The sequence below is a fragment of the Salvelinus fontinalis genome, chromosome 31 (genome assembly GCF_029448725.1).
Source record: "Salvelinus fontinalis isolate EN_2023a chromosome 31, ASM2944872v1, whole genome shotgun sequence".
NCBI lineage: Eukaryota > Metazoa > Chordata > Actinopteri > Salmoniformes > Salmonidae > Salvelinus > Salvelinus fontinalis.
This window is the reverse complement of record NC_074695.1, coordinates 38,941,253-38,963,720: the sequence shown is the minus strand read 5'-3', so window position 1 is coordinate 38,963,720 and position 22,468 is coordinate 38,941,253. Positions and strand designations below refer to the sequence as shown.

The 22,468-nt window shown below is 41.6% G+C and overlaps 1 protein-coding gene across 1 annotated transcript in view; it reads left to right on the top strand.

The window, feature by feature from the left end:
- The first annotated feature begins 18,458 nt into the window (after nucleotides 1-18,458).
- The window catches only part of LOC129830206 (DENN domain-containing protein 2D-like), a 33,161-nt gene continuing 29,151 nt past the window's right edge, over nucleotides 18,459-22,468 (top strand). The window contains exon 1 of the mRNA XM_055892579.1: nucleotides 18,459-18,823. The gene's annotated coding sequence lies outside the window, so the exon portion shown is untranslated. The remainder of the gene's footprint in view (nucleotides 18,824-22,468) is intronic.

Sequence of the window (22,468 nt, the reverse complement as noted above, 5' to 3'; positions counted from 1 at the left end):
ATATAATCTCTGCAAGAAGCATCAATAATGGTGTCGAGTGGAATGTAGAGTAAATGTCCAAAACAGGTTTCTAAGGATCACAGGCCACCACACAGACAAGGTTTAAATGTTTATAGAGTTTTTTACTTAAAATCTCAGAAGTACACAATCACAAACCAAAATCAAAGGTCTGTGCTGCTGGAGGAGTGTCCAGGATGGCCACAGCCAACTCCCGTCGGTTGCTCGTCTGCCGCTGGTTAGTTTCACTGTTGGTAGTTTGGCAGTCGCTCCCTGTCATCTGTTTTCATCAAGCGTCTATGGGACCCAGCTCATGGCCTGGTCCATGGCAGGGGGGAGAGGAAAACATGCATGACAAGGGAGCCATTCTGAACAGATGTATTCGACCACACTCACACGTTTGGTCCCCCTCTGGCTGCAAGGTCATTGGCGGCTGGGTGTGACATGGTCCCAGTGAAGTTTGTGGCGCACCTTTCATACTCTTCGTGTGGTTTTCTGGCCGATCCTCTACTTTTCTCACTGCCTCAACATAAAACACTTTTTGCACTGCTTTCAGCCTGGAAACTTCAACCGGTCTCACTCACACAGGACATTTCTGGTCCCCAGCAGCATGGTCAATTGAAACACTTTCCCCACTGAAACTACACACTCTTTTGTCCCATGCCCTCCTACACACTTCTCACACCTCAGAATCTCCCTCTAACATACTGCTGCAACAAAATCGGAAACTTGGCACCTGAAACACCATGGTGGGTTCGGTTACCACAGGATAACTTGTATTTATTTAACCATTATTTAACTAGGCAAGTCAGTTAAGAACAAATTCTTATTCACAGTGACGACCTACACAACTTCTATACCATAGCATGACTTTATCTGGCAAATACTCTGCATCAAAACTCAGAAAGACAGACCAGGTCAGTCTCAAGGCCCCCACCAGGTCTGCATTGAACCAAACGGCATGCATCAGACACAGAATCCTCAACTTCAGTCAATCCACCTCAGCGCCACCCCAGTTATCACTCCTTTCAGCGGCGCTATGCTCTGGAGAGCAGAACACAGCTCTCATCCCGAGTCACGTAGCGCCTTCTCCCTCTGGGCAGCATACACACAAAAAAGGTAATAAACACAAGTCCACTTCTGGATACTTTGCCCAAATTGACAGAACCAAAATCCTTCTTCACCCAGCCCAATACCACAAATGGATCACCAAAAGACATGGATCCACTTTCTCCACAAATCATACTCCCACTGGGCCAGAGTCATCTCGGGCATTTTCCTGATAATTGGGGTGAGGCTCGGAAGCCTTCACCTCACCTGTTGGCGGAGGTTCTTCTATATCTTCATTTCTGTCAGGTTAAATTTGAGAGTTCACTGTCCGTCAACTGCTCAGGGTTTTCAGGAGCGGAACATGTAATTATCTCTCCTGTACTTGACTCAAAGAAATCGAGAAAATACTCGAGAAAATACTCAGCTTGTATTTCACAGATTAACCTTTGAACCTTGCACCCTTCTTTCTGCCTTGTGTCATCTCACCATTTTGCCCACTGACACCTCCTCCAGCAGCAGCCCCAGAACTGGAAGTTAGTTGATCAGGCCCAGGTGTTGCAGGCCTCCAAGGAGACCAGCCAAGGGGGAGGAGTCTACAATAAATCAATTAGAAAGTTCATAAGGAGGGACTAACACAGCAAACCACTGACACAGCAAACCAAACCAATTCATGCAAATTAGAATAAGGCATGCAAACTATGTTAAATAAAAGGTCACTGCAAACTCAAAATACTGACTGTCCAAACAGTAAGTTACAAGTGACCAAATCGGATGTGTGTGTTCAGACAGCAGTCATTTGCCGACATGTCTACGCTAGTTGTCATAGTAACGACGGGTGTGCACAGTGGTGTTGGCTGATTGGTGGTTGTGTTCCTCAGCAGTTATGTAGCAAGTTAAGGTGACAACATTGCCTGCCATGGTCATTTCCCAGTTGCTTTGAATGTTAAAAATCATAGTATAAGTACACTTTTAAAGCCTCAAAGGATAAGATGATCCAATTTTCAAAAACAAGTCATTTTTGGCTAGCCACATCTAGCTAGGCAACTAGCTAGCTAGGCACTGTAGCTGTTTAACTTTCGAGCACATTCACACAATTGTTCGTAAACAATTAACAAGCTAGTTAGCTACCACAAGTTCTTGTCAAAGCTGTCAACAGAGTAGCTATCAAGCAACAAGATGTGACAAATAGTCTAAAAAACACTTGAGGGCAAATAAATCAGACTGTACCATCTGAAGGGGGTTTGAATGTGGTTTGAAATGTGGCTTAAAATATCTGATTCCAAGTGCTGTTTGGTGTTCAGACTGCAAGAAAAAGAACAGATTCGAATCAGATATGCAAAACATAGGATTTGAGTCACTACGCCAGGGTGAACAAGGCTTTAGCTGCCCTTGAGCTGGGAAGGTTTAGGGTTTACCCTGATAATTTTCCATAAAAAATAGGGTGCTATCTGGGGTTTCACATATGAATAAGCGAATCACTAGGTCCTCTCCCTCCCTCCCTCCCTCCCTCCCTCCCTCCCTCCCTCGCTCCCTCCCTCCCTCCCACAGAAAAATTGGTTGATCACTGGTGGCAAAAAGAGAGCCAGAGGAAGAGGATGCAGAGCGGAATGACACAAATGTGTCACGTAGTGTAACTGTCTCTAAAGGTTTTGGTGCTATCTGCTTCATGGCAGTCCATTGTGGCAAATCTGGTCAAATTTGATGGCAGTGGGAAATTGACCTAAAATGAGGCAGAGATGGTTTAACTTAGATGCTTACAGCAGTCCAAAAGGGATCCATGTACACTTGAATAGATCAAATGTCACAACAATTTTTATTTATTTGACCTTTATTTACCTAGGCAAGTCAGTTAAGAACAAATTCTTATTTTCAATGACGGCCTAGGAACACTGGGTTAACTGCCTTGTTCAGGGGCAGAACGACAGATTTTTACCTTGTCAGCTCGAGGATTCAATCTGGCAACCTTTCGGTTACTAGTCCAACGCTCCAACCACTAGGCTACCTGCCGCCCCACTAAACAATGGCAGGGGCTGTGTCCAATATCGGTCTTGCCTACTACTTACTAAAACTACATACTGTACTAATAGTACTACATACTATTTAGAACATACTATTTAGTAAGAACGTATGCAGTATGCATAGCTACAGGAAGGGGTTGGGAGGTTTTTTATTTTTTGCATGCTCTACAGATGGTTATATCAGTCCCCTAATGCAGGACTAGTAAAGGCCCAGTGCACTACATTTGTGAAGAAAAAATATTTTTAAATTATATTATTTTCTTTTCACAGATTTTTCAAGGGGTGCTGCAACACCCCTACTTCCCGCGAATATGGAAGTATGCAACAAATAACAACATACTACTCATCCATACTGAGAAGGCGTCATCCAATACACAATCCGGCTTGTTCCTCGCCATTCATACATTTTTGTAGAGCTCGTCCCCTATTCTTATTAACAGCTGTTGTCAAACACACGTGAGTGTGACAAGACAATTCTCTTCCTCAATACTGTGCAGCGAATCCTACTGGATGAAAAGCCTAAATCAGAGGATGCATGTCAGCACCAGATATAAACAGGGCTTATAAGACCTCTGCAGCATGCTGGGTAGCATTGCGGCCCTTTCTCCTCAGGAGGTTGTTGGTAATCTCAGTTGTTTCTGAGTTTCGGTTAGGAGTGCAAAGGGCAGTGAAGCTTTTCTCTAAGAATTTATGGTGCTTCTATGAGATGCACCTACTGTGGAGAGTGGATTTTCTGCAGGATATTAGTAGGATTTTATGGGAATATTGTATGGGCTGGAGGGCAACATATTGCACCTTAAAAGGCTGAAAGCAACAGCAGCAGCCTGCAAAATACTTGGTTTATTTCAGAACTGCAGGTGCAGAGCAAGTTGAAATTATATGTTAAACACGTTCAATTCAACAGTGTTTAATTTATTGTTGAGCACCCAAGTATAGCATCCTTCTTTTACATAATTGTGACTACTGCATTTCACACGCTGTCGCCAACGCAAACGTAAACTGTCTGTAGTCTCACATAATATTCACTGAATCCCCCTCTCCTCACGCCGACAAGACACATCAACAAGACTGGTCCAAACCAGACTTCACCCTTTCATTCAGTTTGATACATCCATTTTCCAGCACAAGGAGATGGAACTGGCCTTTTAAATTTAGCGACTGAGTAACAGCTGCTCAGGCACCTGATAACCGCCTAAGTAAGGAGCCTGTTTCCCTGCGCCTGCCTGCGTCATTAGGCTATTCCAGATAGGGCCGTTCACTCCCCTATTTCACTTCGGTCCTCTTCTCTGATAATGCCCACAGTTATATTTGATCTCCATAGCCAGGAATGAACCCAGGTTCCCAGGGCAAAAATAAGAAGGGAAAGTGTGCACTGTCACCGACAGCTACATAGTAATAACTCTCGCTCAGTAACCTGTTGCACAACAGACAGTTGAGTTTTGCCAAGCTCAGCAAATCTAAGATCTGACATTTAGCAGTGAGGCAGAGTTTGTGAGACAGTGGGCTTGTGCAATGGAATAAGTCAGTGCATGTCTTTGATGGTGACATACAGTGCCTTGCAAAAGTATTCATCGTCCTTGGTGTTTTTCCTATTTTGTTGCATTACAACCTGTAATTTAAATTGATTTTTATTTGGATTTCATGTAATGAACATACACAAAATATTCCAAATTGGTGAAGTGAAATGAAAAAAAATTACTTGTTTCAAAAAAAAAAAAACTGAAGTGGTGCGTGCATGTGTATTCAGCCCCTTTGCTATGAAGCCCCTAAATAAGATCTAGTGCAACCAATTACCTTCAGAGGTCACATAATTAGTTAAATAATGTCCACCTGTGTGCAATCTAAGTGTCACATGATCTCAGTATATATACACCTGTTCTGAAAGGCCCCAGAGTCTGCAACACCACTAAGCAAGGGGCATCACCAAGCAAGCGGCACCGTGAAGACCAAGGAGCTCTCCAAACAGGTCAGGGACACAGTTGTGGAGAAGTACAGATCAGGGTTGAGTTATAAATCAATACCCTAAACTTTGAACATCCCACGGAGTACCATTAAATCCATTATTATGGAAAATATGGAAAGAATATGGCACCACAATCAAAACTCACGGACGAGGCAAGGAGGGCATTAATCAGAGAGGTAACAAAGAGACCAAAGATAACCCTGAAGGAGCTGCAAAGCTCCACAGTGGAGCTTGGAGTATCTGTCCATTGGACCACTTTAAGCTGTACACTCCACAGAGCTGAGCTTTATGGAAGAGTGGCCAGAAAAAAATACATTGCTTAAAGAAAAAATAAGCAAACACGTTTGGTGTTCAACAAAGGCATGTGGGAGACTCCCCAAACATATAGGCACTCTGGTCAGATGAGACAAAAATTGAGCTTTGGAAAATGGAAAATGCTATGTCTGACGCAAACACAACACCTCTTATCACCCAGAGAACACCACCCCCACAGTGAAGCATGGTGGTGGCAGCATCATGCTGTGGGGATGTTTTTAGTCGGCATGGACTGGGAAACTGGTCAGAATTGAAGGAATGATGGAGGGCGCTAAATACAGGGAAATTCTTGAGGGAAACCTGTTTCAGTCTTCCAGAGATTTGAGACTGGGACAGAGATTCACCTTCCAGCAGGACAATGACCCTAAGCATACTGCTAAAGCAACACTTGAGTGGTTTAAGGGGAAACATTTAAATGTCTTGGAATGGCCTAGTCAAAGCCCAGACCTCAATCCAATTGAGAATCTATGGTATGACTTAAAGACTGCTGTACACCAGCGGAACCCATCCAACTTGAAGGAGCTGGAGCAGTTTTACCTTGAATGGGCAAAAATCCCAGTGGCTAGATGTGCCAAGCTTATAGAGACATACCCCAAGAGACTTGCAGCTGTAATTACTGCAAAAGGTGGCTCTACAAAGTATTGACTTTACGGAGGTGCATAGTTATGCACGCTCAAGTTGTTTTTTTGTCTTATTTCTTGTATGTTTCACAAAAAATATTTTGCATTTTCAAAGTGGTAGGCATGTTGTGTAAATCAAATGATACAAACCCCCCAAAAATCTATTTTAATTCCAGGTTGTAAGGTAACAAAATAGGAAAAATGCCTAGGAGGGTGAATACTTTAGCAAAGCCACTGTAGCTCAGTTGGGCTGCAAAGAGTCTTTCAATGTGGTTGGACAGAATCATTTGGAAAAATTAAAAACAGAGGCACTGAGGACATGCCGCTCTCCCCTTCCTGCTACAATCTCAGCCTCACCTCAGTTATCAACCTGCAGACCAGCTGCACAGTGCACACACAGTCCGAATGGCCATGGGCCCTGCCAGCCAGTGCTGCCTTCAACAGATAATTTGTTCCTTACCCCTCTCCCTTAGTCGTAACCATTTGATGTTTACATACTTGTGTGTGTGTGTGTGTGTGTGTGTGTGTGTGTGTGTGTGTGTGTATGTATATATAGACTAATATATATATATATATATATATATATATATATATATATATATATATATATACTAGTCTATGTGGACACCCCTTCAAATTAGTGGATTCGGCTATTTCAGCCACACCCGTTTCTGACAGGTGTATAAAATAGAGCACACCGCCATGCAATCTCCATAGACAAACATTGGCAGTAGAATGACCTTACTGAAGAGCTCAGAGACTTTCAACGTGGCACCATCATGGCACCTTTCCAACAAGTCAGTTCATCAAATTTCTGCCCTGCTAGAGCTGCCCCGGTCAACTGTAAGTGCTGTTATTGTGAAGTGGAAACATCTAGGAGCAACAATGGCTCATCCGCGAAGTGGTAGGCCACAACCTCACAGAACATGACCACCGACTGCTGAAGCGCGTACCGCGTAAAAATCGTCTATTCTTAGGTTGCAACACTCACTATCGAGTTCCAAACTGCCTCTGGAAGCCACGTCAGCACAAGAACTGTTCATCTGGAGCTTCAGGAAGTGGGTTTCCATGGCCGAGCAGACGTACACAAGCCTAAGATCACCATGCGCAATGCCAAGGTTCGGCTTTAGTGGTGAAACACCCTTCACCATCTGGCACTCCGAGCGACGAATCTGGGTTTGGTGGCTGCCAGGAGAACACTACCTGCCCAAATGCATAGTGCCAACTGTAAAGTTTGGTGGAGGAGGAATAATGGTTTGGGTCTGTTTTTCATGGTTTGGGCTAGGCCCCTTCCAGTAAAAAGAAATCTCAACGCTACAGCATACAATGACATTCTAGACGATTATTTGCTTCCAACTTAGTGGCTACAGTTTGGGGAAGGCCCTTTCCCGTTTCAGCATGACAATGCCCCCGTTCTTCCACACTGAAACGGTGTGGAAGAACTTGACTGGCCTGCACAGAGCCCTGACCTCAACTCTATCAAACACCTTTGGGAGGAATTGGAACGCCAACTGTGAACCAGGACTAATCGCCCAACATGAGTGCCCATCCTCACTATGCTCATGTGGCTGAATGGAAGCAAGTCCCTACTGTAATGTTCTAATATCTAGTGGACAGCCTTTCCAGAAGAGTGGAGGCTGTTATATCAGCAAAGAGGGGACCAACTCCATATTAATACCCATGATTTTGGCGAGTGTACCCATGATGTTTGACGAGTGGGTGTCCACATACACTACATGACCAAAAGTATCTTTAAGGTGGAAGAAAGATGGTGTAAGCTCCACCACGACACTGATTTTACCCGACTGCTTCGATCTGCCAACATCTAAGGGTTTGAGCCAATGGAAAGGGCTAGGGAGCGATTTGGGACCAGCTGTCAGAATCCTCAAAGTCAATGGGCACGTTTGAGTACAACAAGTCCTGTGTCTGCTGTCTGTGCTGCTCCTGTACGACACATACTTTATCTAAGCCTTTTGTGTTATGTTTTTAACATGTTTTTTTTTCTCAATATAATGAATTATTGTTTTGACATATCGCTGTATTTCACCTATTGTAAGATGTGCACATAAAAGGAACGTCCATTGTATTAGTGATGTATCTGTCAATATGCAAGTTCTGAGATATCAGGATGTAAAGGTAAAAGCATTTTCTTTATCTGGAAATTCCTGCAGAGGACACGTTCAAAAACCCCATTCGCGCGCACATCAAACGCAGTCCCAGAGAATACTGCCCATGCTGCTGGTGGGTCATCAATATGGCCACTGCCACCACTCGACGATCGCTCCGTTGGTTGGTTGGTTCATTCATTCATCAGTAGTCGGTTGCCAGTTGTTACACATCATCATCAAGTGTATACTCAGACCATGAGCCGGTCCCATGCAGGCAAAAGTGATAGGAGAGAAAAACATGCATGAGCAGGGAGTTACTCTGAACACAAGTATTCAACTACACGTTTGGTCCCTGTCTGGCTGCAGGTCATCGGCAGCTGTGGTTCTGCATTGGTGTTATCCCTCCAGCAGCAAACCGACAATAAACTGGAAGCTCCATTTTAAGGAGCACAGGTAGCTCGTTAGTTGATCAATTCTCATCAGGAGTCTACAATAAATCAATTAAGAAAACAATGAAGAGAAACACAGCAAACCAAGGTAAATCCTTGGAAAGTAACAAGGTACTAAATTTCTAAATTAAATGTCACTGCAAACTCTCAATACATATGAAATTCAAACAAAAAAGGTCTGGCCTCCAACTGGGGATACCACTAGGGAGGGATGGGACATATCATTCTACTGACTTCAAGGAAATAGGCTTACATGCTACAAACCATTCTTTTTGCTATAGGATGGTACTATTTCACAGAGGAATTCAATTCTACCCATATGAATAATGCTTACTTGAGTCCACACAGGCACAAAATAACATGAGTCTGAAATTGGATTTGAACAACATGAGTGTGAACACAGCCATGGTCAACTGAAACCCACCTGGTCCTGATATCGCACCTGCAGTGTCACACAGCTGTGCTTGTTGCAATGGGAGTTTTTGTCAACAACTTTCTAATTGAGCCAGGACAGTGGGAAAAGCTGGCCATTCAAAACCACAGACCAAGGGCTCTATTCAATCTGTAAAGTGTTACAGATTCCGCTATATACATTTAAAGGTCATTTCCGATTGAGCCGACATATGCAGCATTTACCGTGAATGCAGTCTCTGCTAAAGCTGAAACATTGCCTTTAAATTCCAATCATGCTGTAAAGCTGAACTTCCACTTTGCGGATTGAGTAGAGCCCCTAATCATCTTTGTATAGAGTGACAGGGCAAAACCACTAAATGTCCTGAATAGGAACATACTGTAGGAATTCTTCAGGGGCATCTGATTTAAACATATTTGTTTGTTTTTCTGTCAGTCTGACAGTTGATATGTTTGTTTAGCATCAAGTCCAAAACAAAACGTCTTGGTTGGTTTACCAGAGAAACATGACGAAACGCTTTAAAGAAGGACAAGGACCATTCGCTGTTGATTAGATGGCGGTGAAATTCCAAGTCTAGACATTGACCTTTTCTGGGGGGAGTGACCAGACTTAGTGGCACTTGCAGAACGCAAAGTGACTGACGTGGTAAATAAATATCTCTGTTATCTCAAACAGGGCCTGAAGGGTAAGAATGGTATGAGTGAAATGATGAGCAAGACCATTGAGATGAATTAAAGGAGAGTGAATGACATGAAGATCCTAAGGACAGGACAGACATGACTGGTCCTATATGTGTTTTCACCAGTCAATCTTGCCTCATTTAGTGAGTTTTAGGCAATCTTGGTGCCACTAGTTTTTGCGGGATGTATGATTAAAGCTTGTTTATGAAGAGCAATCTCGATCTCCTTGAACAAGTAGAAAAGACAAACATGTCTGAGGTATTATCAGACATGGACTAGGTATGTGTGTGTATGAGTGTGTTGATGTTGGATGTTGATGTCATTGTATATCTACATTTCTGATTATTTCAAAACATTCATGCTGCAAAAGATTTACCCTGGGCATCCGAGTGATGCACTTTGAAATTGTTGCATGTTGCGTTTATATTTTTGTTCAGTATATTTCATTTTTACAGAGTGGGGGCTGTTTCCCTTTACATTGGTCTAAGATTTTACTGAGTTACAGTTCATAGAAGCGAATCAGTCAATTGAAATTGATTAATTAGGTCCTAATCTATGGATTTCACATGACTGGGCAGGGGCACAGCCATGGGTGGGCCTGGGAGGGCATAAGCCCACCCACTTGGGAGCCAGGTCCACCCACTTCACATGTTGCATTTATATTTTTGTTCAGGATATATGGAACAGGTAAAGGGTTTATGGATGTTTTTTTTCTCTGTATGGATTTTATGGATATATGCTGTAGTTGAGAAGAAAATGTAATGTTTTAACGTTTCTTTACTTCTAACAGGATGTAAGTTATATTCTATTCTGTTCTAATCTACTGATGAACTAGAATGAAATGAATGGCCTGGTTGCTTAATAATGGCCTGGTTGTTTCAGTTATCAGATGATACCATGAAAGACACATTGATAGGCTAGACTGAGACTATGCATCATTTACTGTAGCTTTTCCCGTTAGAGAACGTGCCACACATGTCCACTAGATGGGGTCCTTGGCCATTAACTCCTGTTCATACTACATCGTCGTTCATGAATTGTGGTCGCATTTGCATCTTTTGCCTTTGCAACCATGAAAAACACTTTAAAATAACAAAAATGTCCATGCTTTTGTTTATATTGAACTGTTTTTCAATGATAAAACAAACAGGTCATTTATACTGCAAAACTTTGTTTATGCATGGTTTAAAGTACTAGTTGTAGAGACATTTAGAGATATCTATTATTTTGAATGCTAGAAAGTGAACAAAATATTTGATAGTTCAACAAAAACAAAGACTATTAAAATAAATAAAAAATACTGGTATGTCACTCATTGAAAACCACTCACTACAAACATATACAACGACCTTGAGCATTTCCTCCAGTGGCAAATCTGGGAAGAGGTCTATATTAAAGAAAATTGTATTATTAGCTAATCACACCTGTCATAAATTTGAGGATTGATAATTTGCTGTTACTCAATTTAAATGAAGAGAAATTATATTGTGAGCAAAATTATAAATCATTGTCACGCCTGCTCCCGCTCTTCTTCCCCTGGCGCTCGGGGACGCTAGGATCCCCAGTATTATGCACTCAAGCCATCATCAGTATGCACACCTGCCTTCGCCCTGTCATGCGCATCAGCGATCATTGGACTCAATTACTTGTGTCATTACCTTCCCTATATCTGTCTGTTCCCAAGCTCTATTCCCTGCTTCAGGATTAATTGTCTCATGTCCGTGTTACCCGTGTCCTGACGCTGTTCCTGTCTTGTTTCCTTGTCTGTTCCCGAATAAATGTCTGACTCCCCGTACCTGCTTCTCCTGTCCGGCGTCGGTCCTTACAATCATATCACTTTAGTAAATAATTTTTAAAGGGTTAATGACCTTAGATTTGAGCATCTGTAACCTCCGTTTAAGAAAATCATCAACAAACTAAAATGTCTCATTAGTGTTACCATCATTGGTGTTACTATTCCTACTGGTGGCACGATGTTTTCATAATGGTAAGAAAGGCGCAATCAATAGTTGCTACAGCCATTTTTGGACTTATAAATTAATGATATGTACCTATTGGTTCTTGAAAAGTATAACTTATAAATGGCTCATGACCTTAGTTGAACTGTCGTACCCCATCAGAACCCAAAATATGTGACCGGTTTCAGGAAACTAGGCCTATGTCGCACGTCACTACCTCACAGGAGAGACATTTGAAGACATTTGAGAATTTAAAAAAAAAATCAAAATGCGTCTTTTGGCAGAAATTCCTTCTGGAACATGTGAACTTTCATGTGCCTTAATAACAAACTTGTATGCTGTCTGTAAATATGAATAAAATAAAAAAGGTCTAAGAAGAATGATGGAGGCCACTATGTTCTTGGAGACCTTCAATGCTGCAGACATTTTTTGGTACCCTTCCCCAGATCTGTGCCTCGACAGAATCCTGTCTCGGATTTCTACAGACAATTCCTTCGACCTCATGGCTTGGTTTTTGCTCTGACACGCACTGTCAGCAGTGGGACCTTATATAGATAAGTGTGTGCCATTCCAAATCATGTCCAATCAATAGAATTTACCACAGGTGGACTCCAATCAAGTTGTAGAAATGGAAACAGGATGCACTTGAGCTAAATTTCGAGTCTCATAGGAAAGGGTCTGAATACTTATTTAAATAAGGTATTTCTGTTTTTTATTTTTTATAAATGTGCAAAAATTAAAAAAAAACTATTTTCGCTTTGTCATTATGGGCTATTGTGTGTAAATTGATGAGGGGGAAAAATTATTTAGAATAAAGCTGTAACGTAGCAAAATGTGTGAAAAGTCAAGGAGTCTGAATACTTTACTAAGGCACTGTAATCCTTTCTACCGCAGCTTTTTTTGAAAGATATCATGAAGAACTGAAAAATGGTTGCAACTGCTCTCAACATTGCTGCGCTGAATTTAACAGGCACTATCGACAAAGATCAGTGGGAAAAAGTTGTGATGGACTACTTTCTGGAGGACGATCTTGCATGAAAATAAATCAGACGATGAGGAAATCCCTGGTTTAGGTCAAAACATTATAATTGAACCAGACATTGTAAAGTCTTCTGTTGACAATGATGGGGAAGAAATGGCAATCAACAGTGTTGTTGTCACAGAAGAAGTTGACTGAGTTTTGAAATCAGTGGAATACCCGGTGGAAGCAGAGATATGATTGCCAAATGTGTAGAGAGTCGAAAAGAGAACAGAAGGCATTTTCATTTGTATTTATATTTAAATGGGTCCCCATTAGCTGCTGCTAAGGCAGCACGTACTCTTCCTGGGGTCCAGCAAAAATGAAGGCAGTAATATACATTATAATAAAACAAATTAACATTAAAATACATTTCCCAACACATTTCCCAATAGATTGTGCCTTCCAGCCACTACTCTACTACAACACACAATCCATGTGTGTATAGTGTGTATGTTGTGTGTTTTTGTACCTGTGTGTGTGAGACTCTTCACAGTCCTAGCTGTTACATACAGTGGTTATTCTTTAAAAGTTTTGAGCTTATGCCGAGACCGTTCGTGTTAGATGGTGGTAGATTGTGGCAAATTGCGCAATTCTGGCAACAATGGCTGACACATGAGTCTCACTAGTGTTGAGTAATGTGCTGTTGTGTAGGTCTTAAGTTGTGTAGGTCATGATGAAATTTCCATTCACAAAGAAAACAGAGTAAGAAAATACAGTATGATCAGCGTAGTAAAGTTCAGGGAATGCTTGTACAGCGTGGCAGGAGTGGTGTCATGATCAAACTGTCATTCAGCTCCTCGAGTACTCTTCTGCCTGAAATCCAGAATAATGTCCGATCCATCGAGAGGGATACAGTTCATGGAATACAGCTAAAATGACACACGCAGGCAAAGGAATTCTGTTTCTCTCCATCTGGAACCCACCCCAGGAAAAAAAACAGGCACCAAACAGTATTGTCTGCAAGACAAAATAATATAATAAATTATACTCTATTGTACAGTTTGAACGACAGTGGAACTGTGCCAGCATAACATCAACATTAGGGTAGAACAATACCTAGCCTAATAGAAAGAAATATGGTGTAACCCTCAACCTTTGCACAGTGACCAGACCGTACAAATGTACCTAGGTACACTACATGACCAAAAGCTTGTTGAACATCTCATTCCAAAATCATGGGCATTAATATGGAATTGGTCACTCCTTTTCAGCGATAACAGCCTCCACTCTTATGGGAAGGCTTTCCACAAGATGTTGGAACATTGCTGAGTGTAGTTGCTTCCATTCAGCCACAAGAGCATTAGTGAGGTTGGGCACTGATGTTAGATGATTAGGCCTGGCTTGAAGTCAGCGTTTCAATACACCCCAAAGGTGGTCGATGGGGTTGAGGTCAAATGTATTAATTTATTTACAAAGCCCTTCAGTCAAGGTAAAGGCTCTGTGCAGGCCAGTCAAGTTCCTCCACACCGATCTTGACAAACCTTTCTGTATGGACCTCGCTTTGTGCATGGGGCAATGTCATGCTGAAACAGGAAAAGGCCTTCCCCAAACTGTTGCCACAAAGTTGGAAGCACAGATTCTTCTAGAATGTCATTGTAGTGTTAAGATTTCCCTTCACTGGAACTAAGGGGCCTTGTCCGAACCATGAATGATCCTCCTATTCCTCCTCCACCAAACTTTACAGTTGCACTATGCATTGGCGCAGGTAGTGTTCTCTTGGCATCTGCCAAACTTAGATTTGTCTGTCGGACTGCCAGATGGTGAAGCATGATTTATCACTCCAGAGAACGCATTTCCACTGCTCCAGAGTCCAATTGCGGTGAGCTTTACACCACTCCAGCCGACGCTTGGCATTGCGCATGGTGATTTTAGGCTTGTGTGCGGCTGCTCAGCCATGGAAACCCATTTCATGAAGCTCCCAACGAACAGTTCTTGTGCTGACATTGCTTCCAGAGGCAGGTTGGAACTTGGTAATGAGTGTTGGAACCTAAGACAGACTATTTTTATGCGCTTTAGCACTCAGCAGTCCTGTTCTGTGAGCTTGTGTGGCCTACCACTTTGTTGCTGAGCCATTGTTGCTCCTATATGTTTCCACTTCACAATAACAGCATTTACAGTTGACCGGTGCAGAAATTTGACAAATTGACTTGTTGGAAAGGTGGCATAGGATGCCATGTTGAAAGTAACTGAGCTCTTCAGTAAGGCCATTCTACTGCCAATGTTTGTCTATGGAGATTGCATGACTGTGTGATTTTATACACCTGTCAGCAACATGTGTGGCTGAAATAGCTGAATCCACTCATTTGAAGGAGTGTCCACATACTTTTGTATATATACTTTAGGTCCATAGAGGTGTGCTCAAGTGTACCGCAAGGTTCTATTTTGGGCCCACTGTTGTTCATTTTGTATATCAACAACATTGGGCATCTTATTGAAACAGCGGATGTTAATTATTATGCTGATGATACTGTTCTTTATTCAAGTGGTAGTAGTTTATCTTCAGCTTTTGAAAATGCCCAAAGAGCATTTAACATCATACAACAGAATCTGTATGATTTAAAGCTGGTTCTAAATTCAGGTAAAACAAAATGCATGGTATTTTTAAATGCCAGGCATGTTACTAATCATGTCATTGCTACATTGGCTGGACATACTACAGAGCAAGTTAGTGTACAAATATTTGGGTGTGTGAGTTGATGATAAGCTGAGCTTCACTGTGCATGTAGAGAACTTGATAAGGAAGCTCAAGCTGATAATAGGTTTTTATTACGTGCATAAGACTTGTTTTTCTTTTAAGGCCAGGAAGGAGCTGGTACGATGTACATTACTGGCGGTTTTACATTTAGTGATGTTATATATATGTAGGCCTCAGCCACTACCCTAAGAGCACTTGATTCAGTGTATCATGCAGCCCTCAAAAACATCTAACACATCATTGGGATCTCTACAGCGCTGTTGGCTGGTCGTCATTGAATCTCTGTTCTTTTTTAGTCAGGTCGGTAAATGAATACCAATTACGGTCCCATTCTCATTTGCTTCTAACAGTACCAAAAATTAGAACAGGTCATGGTAGAAATAGTTTTAGTTACTTAGCTCCGTGGTCCTGGAATTCTCTCCTGAACATTTAAAAATTGAATGATCTAGATTTGTTGGTGAAGTTTAAACACTTGATCGATGTATATATCATAGAAGAGTGTAATTGTCTTTAGGCCAGCTGTATTTAGTCAAGACTTTCGTGTTTTTAACGTAAAATGTTTTTGTGTGTTTATAGTTTTGTTTAATGTTGTGTTAGTGTATGTAAGTTGTTTTGTCTGAAACGTTGTTTCCCATGCTGCTATTGGACCAGGACTCTCTTGGAAAAGAGATGTTATCTCAATGAGAAAAACCTGTATAAATAAAGGTTAAAATGTTTTTTTTTTCTAAAGATAGTGTAACGGTTGTCCTCCTCCTCTTCGGAAGAAGAGGAGGAGTAGGGATTGGACCAAAGCGCAGCGTTGTTATACGACATGATATTTATTAAACAAGACGAAAACTAAACACACTTGAGAATTTACAAAATAATAAACGAAGTCAACAGACCTGAACAAACGAACTTACATATACACGAAGAACGCATGAACAGGTACAGACTAGACTACACAAACGAACGAACAAACGAAACAGTCCCGTGTGGTGCACAGACACAGACACGGAAGACAACCACCCACAAACAAAGTGTGAACAACCTACCTTAATATGGTTCTCAATCAGAGGAAACGTAAAACACCTGTCCCTGATTGAGAACCATATCAGGCTAAATGACAATGAATCTAAACATAGAAACACATAACATAGAATGCCCACCCCAACTCACGCCCTGACCAACTAAACACATACAAAAACAAGAGAAAACAGGTCAGGAACGTGACAGGTAGCCAGATTATCTAGCTACAGCCATGTCTATCAGGCATGCTTAGGCAAATATTTTTATAGTTAAACCAGCTTATCAGTTTCAGATTTACAACAGTAAATTGTTGTATTATTGTTTCTCATCACTGTTACCTAGTAAGCCAATAATTGTTATTTACATCTGTTTGGAATCCTAGCTTGCGTAATGCCTAAAATTATGTGAGATTGAAATGCATTCACGGTCATAATCATAACCAATGTCAACCCTCGTCAATTATGTTACACATTTTCTAACAAGTTACAAACACAAGGTGTGGCGCATAACAAGTTACCCTGGCGGCTGCTAACTAGCTAGCCAACTCCAGTCACGTGCTAATGTTTGCTGGTAAACCTAGCTTTAGATGGCTGGTTGTAATGTTGTAGCTTGCTGTTTAGTAGTCATATCTAAAAATAGAGTTTTTTTAATCAACATTCAATAGATCTCAGATTGTAAAACCTCTTCTATTTTAGTCATAGATATGGCTACCTGTAGTTGTTTAGCTAACTTAGCTACAAGTTAGCTACCTAAGTTGCAAACAGAAAAAAATAATTAGATTTCCCCCCACTGTAACACAGTAGTATGTTAGCCAGCAATACACAATGTGGGGTTCAGTAAATAAACTAAAGTCAGCTAGCTAGCTAGGTGGCTTGCAGGAAAAACAACTTAGCTAGCCACCATATTTTTCATACAGCAAAGGATTGTTATTAGTGTCCGCCTCGCTTTCAAAAACGCCTGCCTTTGGGTAGGGACGGGGCCATAGCACGAAGCACCGCCCCACGCGAGTTGTAGTCTTTCAGAGACTGTAAAAAATGTGTCAGCTTGTATATTTAGAAATTAATCCGCTGATAGGAACATCACTGAAAGACATTCAATGGCTCTATCGAACAACAACAACCATATCGACACGCACAAAAAAATGTGTCGTGCGATCACACACAGCCTTTGCGAAATGCCAGAAAGAAGGACTACATTTCTTTTCAGATCCCACCCCGTCAATACACCAGAAGCAGTCATAGGGTGTATCATTCAGTGCATGAAGCCCAGACCTGCCTACAGTATAGTTATTGCACACACACACACCTGTTTGATACTATATTAGAATTGTCATGTGTCATTCCAACATACAACAGCTGAATGTTAAGAGATGTGCTTAGCTGAGATGCTTAGTCGATGTTGGCACGGGTTATGTAATATGAAGACACTTGGGCGAAAAGGATGCATTGTTTATGCATAGTGAAGCATACTTTGCTTGGAGTACTTCGGGCCAATTTGCACCTGGTCACAGACCAATATTGTAGGGCCGCTCTCCTCCTCCCCACACCCCTTTGGGTTAGATTGGTGCCAGGAAACTGCTTCTTGGGAGTTTGTGGACATTGATCTTGTCATATACAGTAGAAGGAACACAACAACAACATGCAGATGACTGAGATAACAAATCGTAACACACTCTCATATAGAAGAGAACCAGTACGCGGTGCAGTTTAGTTTGTCTACAGCTACTTCCTGTAGCTTACCATTGATATAAATTTTCATGAAGGACATTCTGCATTCATGTTGTAATCCATTTCACATTCATGTTGTTGCCCATTTTTCAAAAATAAAGTAACCCTATTTAGCTGGCCGACATAACGTCCCATACAGTAGAGTGCTATGTGTCAACTGGATAGGCAAAGGTGTGTCAGAAATGATTAGGTTAGAGAAAGGGATAGCAACTTTCAGCACCATTACTTGGTTGTCGACAATATCCTGCGAAGGGAGGATAAGGGGTGAAACTGAGAGATTGGTGATACATGATACACACCTGTCTATGTATTAATGCATACAGATGCATGTGCAATAGTCACAACTAATATCGAAAGAGGAAATTCCCCTGGGCCTGGGTTAAAGTGTAAAGTCTGTTTCTGCCAACTGAGGCGTGCATTGTACACACTGTCAACATGCACACTTCCTCATAGTGTAGTGCACCAGCAACCTTTGGAACTGCTAAACATACAGAGACAAGGAGAGTACGAACAAAAGACTTCAAAGTGAAATAAAAATAAAGGAAATAAAAAATATAGGTTGAAAGTAAAGAGGTAAGGAAGGACAGAATTGAGAGAGTGAGAGAAAGTTATGGGGACAACTTGAGAGAATGGTCCGCTGCCATTTCCTCTAGCAGTGGTGTCTGCCTGGTTAGAGGTGAACTGCTTAGTTATACCTACAAACCGAACCAAGCAGTGGATTGTTCTATCAACCACAATTTGAGGACACGATCAGTGGATTTACCTACAGGTTGATTCTGATTGGGCAAGAGATTGCACCCTGGTGAGTACCGGTATGTTAGTCGGTCTGACCCATTTCAACTGTGTTCTACGTGTGTTGAGTTCAAGGTTGCACTACGCAGCGTTACCTGTGGGATTCTGGCCTAGGCCTATGATTAGAGGCACGGAAATAATGTTGCACCAGGCAAAGTAAAGCTAAATGCATATTGGTAAATACACTGTAAATGTAAGATAAATACCTGATAGAGAAAGAGAACAAAAACCTGAAAAAAAATAAATAATGAAAATAATCACTAAGTGTGTAAACTATTGCACAGTTTGCGGGGGGTTATTAGATCAAGAGAAAGTGTATTGTGTATTCTGTTTTTATCAAACCTAGATCATTTTTGCCATAGCAGATTTCTTTAGAATCATCTCAATAGTTGTGTAAGAGGCACATTTAAAATATTTTGATATCTCACAATTTCCCGTCAATAAACATCACATGATGGTAAGGGGGGAGAAATGTGTGATCTACTTGACAGGATGCTGGTGCTATCAAACAAACACAATTTTACTTTTACTTCCTGTGGTTAGTGGTAACAGCACAACCACTGTGTTTGGTGACTTCCTCTTGTCATAACGAAATCAAGACATCAGACTTGCCATAAATACAGTCTTATTTGAGTACATTTTATCCATATGCTTTATTCAAAAAGGACTATTTGTGCCACAGGTGGTTGTGACTGAAACACAAGGCTGTGCTTGTGTTTCAGTGCCCTCCATAGGTTTGGGTCACACTCTGCAATGCTGATGGGAAAGGGAAAGGGATATACCTAGTCAGTTGTACAACTGAATGCATTCAACTGAAATGTGTCTTCCGCATTTAACCCAATCCCTCTGAATCAGAAAGGTGCGGAGGGCTGCCTTAATCAACTACCACGTCTTCGGCGCAGTGAACAACACTATATACAGCAAAGAGCAATACTGTACTACATTGCAGCCACTGTAAAAGCCCAATATATAGACTTAATTCATTGTTAGCTCAACTGAGTTAGCTTGTTGCATGTAAGCATTTTATGAACACATACGATCAAATAATACAATAAAAAGGTAGGTAATAATAAAATAATACATGACAGAACAATATTATGTTAGATGTGTGTCTTCTTTCCTAGTGTCCTAACATTACACAACCACAAGCTGCAGCATACGGTAAGCGCACAATTTGTCAGGTTTGTTTAGATAAGCTTTCGAACCTAATCTTCAATCAGATTACCAGCAACTACCATTACTTAGGAGATTAGGTAAAAGAGAGAGAGAGAAAGTTAACACCAAGTCAGATATTTTATTTGCCCTAATACACTTCAGTGGGTGAAAAAGCAGGTTACTTAGTAACCTGTTATTGGGATAATGAATGACATCGACACTGGGACTAGTAGGGGCTTGTCAGTTGGTGAACTCTGGTTAACTCTGCTTTTAGAAGGAGGGTAGTGTGTATGAGAACAGGACACAGAATCTGACCAAAGTTAATTTCAGACAATCTGGAATCGACCCAAATATTGAGTCTGGGAATAGGTGCAGTACCTACAGTAGGCTACTGGTTAGATTCAAAGTGAACAGTGGACAGAGAGCCCCAGGGTGGGCGAATGTGTACAGGCCAATCCAGTCACTGACAGTTCAGACACACAATGCCCAGCCCCCGAGTTCCCAGAGGCTTAAAATACCCCTTTAGTGTTTGCTCTTGCGAAGAGGGGTGGTCCTTGTCGTACACACAGTCACATTTCACTGGACAGGGGATCCCAAGAGGACGGCATGACCCAAATCTAGAATGGACTGTTAGGAGCAATTCCCTCTATAACTCAGAAGAACACGGATGCAGATTCCATACTGAACAAAAATGAAAACGCAACATGTAAAGTTTTGGTCCCATGTTTTATGAACTGAAATATGCACAAAAAGCTTATTTCTCTCAAATTGTGTGCACAAATTTGTTTACATCCCTGTTAGTGAGCATTTGTCCTTTGCCAAGCTAATCCATCCATTTGACAGGTGTGACATATCAAGATGCTGATTAAACAGCATGATCATTACACATGTGCACCTTGTGCTGGGGACAATAAAGGCCACTCTAAAATGTGCAGTTTTGTCGCACAACACAATGCCACAGATGTCTCAAGTTGTGAGGGAGCGTTCAATTACCATGCTGACTGCAGGAATGTCCACCAGAGCTGTTGCCAGAAAATTGAATAGAATTTCTCTACCGTAAGCCACCTCCAACATAATGTTTGTGAATTTGGCAGTACGTCCTACCGGCCTCACAAACGCAGACCACGTGTAACCCTGCCAGCCCAGAAACTCCACATCTGGCTTTTCACCTACGGGATCGTCTGAGACCAACCACCCAGACAGCCGATGAAACTGAGGAGCATTTCTGTCTGTAATGAAGCCAGTTTTTGGGGAAAAACTCATTCTGATTGGCCGGGCCTAGCTCCCCAGTAGGTGGGCATATGCCCTCCCAGTCATGTGAAATCCATAGATTAGGGGCTAATTCAAATATTTCAATTGACTGATTTCCTTATATAAACTGTAACTCAGTAAAAAATGTGACCTTTTTGAGTTTATATTTTTGTTCAGTATAGTTATTGTTTTGACTTAGGTGTCAGTAAAAATAGACCTGGATCTATCATTGAAGTGAAGGGTTTGTGTGTTGGCATTCATACTCTATTAGCCTCTGATTTAGCCCTCAATTCAGAATCTTGAAATTATCACATTATGACAAAGATTAGGAAAAGACACTGAAGACTCTGTCCACTTGTTTATGATGTTATATAGGCCTACTGGGCCACTAAACATTCCATTACCATCACAGGCCATACTACACCATGTTCAATGAAAAAAGTGGTAGTGGAACCCAAACTGTCATTCTTAAGCTACAGCACACAACATTCCTACAATGTTTCCACAACCACGCTAGTTTTGGAAATCCCAGACCTTGGACCAACGTAAGCTAGACAATGGCACAAGGTCTTGGGACGATGTCAGATTCTCATTTCAAAAGGAGAAAACATTTTGCAGACAACTCTCAACAAATCACGAGTTTGGTTGAAACGGGTTTAAAACGCGGTGCTCATGTTTAGCTAGGGCAACAAGCGGATACGGCAGTGACGTCACCGGTAACGCACATCACATTTCCGACTCATCCTCTCTGTCCCAACTGACCCCGGAACATAAACAGACATGTAAGCCGGAACATCGGGGGAGGCAACCCGTCTGTAGAGACTACAACCAGGCCATAACGTTAGCGTCCCCTCCCAACACTGTGGGGTTGTATCATCAGGGAGATTTCCCATGGGGCATTCCATGTCCTGTCATTTTGGTCAGCTATAAATAGTCTAGCTAGATGCATTCCCATCCAGACCCATGATGTGCACATACAGCCTGTGTCTCTGGTACATTACGGAAACTGACAGGCAGACGGATGGGAGAGCATGAATACTGGATAGTAGTGACACAGGGATGACCTTCACGAGAATCAGGTGCTTGAGGTCCAGGTGTGATGCTGCTATGACATTCAGGGACGGTATCTCGGACTAAAATCAACAACCAAAAAATTATAAATGCAAACAATCTTAAGTAGTTAAAGTTTGGATGTTGACATTTGAGTCATTCCTTTCAATTAATTTTATTCCTTAAAAAAAAAATCTAA